General features: G+C 51.3%; 1 long non-coding RNA gene across 1 annotated transcript; it reads left to right on the forward strand.

Moving 5' to 3' along the window:
• The first annotated feature begins 1,213 nt into the window (after positions 1 to 1,213).
• On the forward strand, positions 1,214 to 2,108 carry LOC125540608. The gene is made up of 3 exons (XR_007297347.1): positions 1,214 to 1,378; positions 1,509 to 1,584; positions 2,021 to 2,108. It is a non-coding gene; the product is annotated as an uncharacterized LOC125540608 (long non-coding RNA).
• Positions 2,109 to 2,655: the final 547 nt, after the last annotated feature.

Below are 2,655 nucleotides of genomic sequence, written 5' to 3' on the forward strand. Positions count from 1 at the left end.
GGGTATGCCGGCTGCATGTAGGCGTATGGCTCGATATGTGGCGTCAGAGAGCAGCTGGTCCATCTAAAAAAAAAGCAGCTGGTGGGCCCATGCTTCGCCCCTGCGCGGGAAGACCCTAGGCCGCGTCCACGAGCCGGCGCGCACAGCCTACTGTGCCTCCAATGCGATCGGACGGGCAGGAGCGCACCCCCGCGCGTCGCACCGGGTCCACGCAGCTGACGGTGGCGTGTCCACGGCCCATCCGGAGTTATCGTACGCTGCCCTCCTCTACTGGGTCCATGCACCGCGCGCACCTAGCCTACCCCCCCAGCCGCAGCACACCCAGCGCCGCGGCGCCACCCCACACCCCCGAAACACGCACAGCGAGGAGAGGAATGCGCAGCGACAGACGCGGCCTTCGTCGTCTCCATTTTTTCCGTCCCCTTCCTCTCCCCTAGGGTTTTAGCGGCCGACGACGAGGGTCGAGCCATGGCGCCGTCCGATCGGACCCGGCGGCGACCCGGCGGCCTCCCGATCCGAGCACCGCGCGCCCCCGAACCATGCGCGACAGGCCCGCCGCGGCGCCGACGGCGGGCGAGTGCGAGGCCGACGGCGTCGCGGAGGAGGAGGAGGAGGCCGCGGCGAGGCGCGGCTGCTACCTCAACCCCGCTCACGGGCAAGCAGGTCGTGGTGGAGGAGACGAGCGGCAAGGGCGCGCCCGCCGGCGTCCAGGACGTCGTCCAGAGGCTCGGGCTCTGCCGACGCCCTCTACAGTTCGGCGAGGGCACCTCCGCAGCCGGCGCCGAGGAGGCCGTGCGGAATGCTCGCAGATGGGTCCCGCGGCGTCCTGTGTCCCGGTGGCGAGTGGAGGGCGAGGAGGCAGGAGGGGGTCGCGGCGACAGGAGCGTGTACACCTACGGCTGCACCTCAAGGCCGCAGGCTTCCAAGCTCGCGCCCAAGGTCTCTCTCTCATTCTTGTGCTGCGTACATTCTTGTGCTTTGCGGGTCGCCGTACAGTATTGCTCTGCTGCAGCAGAAGCTAAATTACATCTGTATGCGCACTACATTTAATCAGGGTCAAGCCAGATCTGAGATAGAATGGATGGAAGAGGGCTATCTTGCTAAAATTGTTCATGGTGATTGTGCCAACGAGATTAAAGTTGGTGAGGTATACATCTACTGTCCAAAGAACGTATAACCGTCCCTATTGTTTCATGTTGTAGTACTAGTGCTTGCATGTTTTGCTAACATTGTACTATTGCTTGTACTGCGTGGCCTATGCCATTAGGTAATTTGTTTGATTCTGGAAGAAGAAGGTGACATCGATAAGTTCCAAGGTTACAAACCGTCGGCTGCAGATGTATCAAAGGCTACGCGAGAACCTCCCAAGCCTAACAATGTAAGTGTTCCCTTTCCAGAAATTTCGCAGAGGATAACTATGGAAGTCTTTAGTTGAGCTAGTCTATCTAGATAGTTGCTGTAGGCAGTGCGCAGTCAATTAAGACATATGTCTGTGTTTTGTCAAACAGGAGGTCCAACTGTCAAGTGTAAAAGGCACCGGTCCTGACGGTGGTATTCTGAAGGCAGACATTGAAGATTACTTGGGTATGCTATTTCTGATTGCATTCCCCAGATGGGTGAAAGCATTAATTATTATACAAACTGAACTCTCTTCCTAGCTAGATTTGGTTGTAAATCACTTCTGTTTGTTGTTAACACTTGCTGTGTAGTCGTGTGTTTGATTGTTTATCCTAATCAGACCTCTATCCCGGTCTCAAAAAAATAACTCCATGCTTTTTTATGTACCATTCCTTATTGTTTCCTTTTCTTTTCATGTTAGTTCTCTACTTCAAAATGTGTGCGCGAATTCCGTAATAATCATTTTTACCGGCATTCTTGTGAGATCCAAGTAAAAGTTCTGCACTAAGCTTGAGCCTGCCTCTAAGCTCATTATGTCATGCATTTGGCTTATGCTTTCCTTATATCATGTGAATCAAATGGAACCTAGCCTGCATCTAATGACTATTTTTTCTTAACAAAGCTTCTGTAGCCAAGGGTGGCAAGAGCGAGTCTTTTGCAGCTTCAGGATTAGATTGCACTGATATTCCAAATGCGCAGATAAGAAAGGTATGTTTCAACTGTGAAGATTGGCCGATGGATTTTTTTTGGTTGATCCTATCTGCCTTGTAGTGGTTAAGTCCTGTTCATTTCAGGTTAACTGCAGAGACCGCCCTCTTAAGCCTCTAAAAAACCATCCCACATTACTACTTTGACAGTTGACACACCCGTCGACAAACTTATCAAGTATGTTTCAGGCCTGATGTTACAAAAAGCATGCAATTGACCATTTAAAGTACCGAGAACTTTGTATAAAGAGAGAGTTCTTCTTTTGTTGTGATACAAGGTTGCGAGGGGGAACTGAACCCACTTGCAGGAAGCATCTGGTGGAAAGAAGATATCTAAAGACCTTGTTAGAAAGGTAATCACCGGTTCTTATATGTATATTGTTGTCTTTTAAGTCGCTCATGTGGAAGGTTTGCCAAAGAGAATAAAGTTGGCTGGGTATACATTTACTGCCCAAAGAATGTATAACCATCTACGTTTTGTGTCTTTCTCTTTTCTAACTCATTACTTGTGTTGCAGGATGCAGACAAGACAGGACTTGCTACAATCGGT

Source organism: Triticum urartu, chromosome 2 (assembly GCF_003073215.2).
Source record: "Triticum urartu cultivar G1812 chromosome 2, Tu2.1, whole genome shotgun sequence".
NCBI lineage: Eukaryota > Viridiplantae > Streptophyta > Magnoliopsida > Poales > Poaceae > Triticum > Triticum urartu.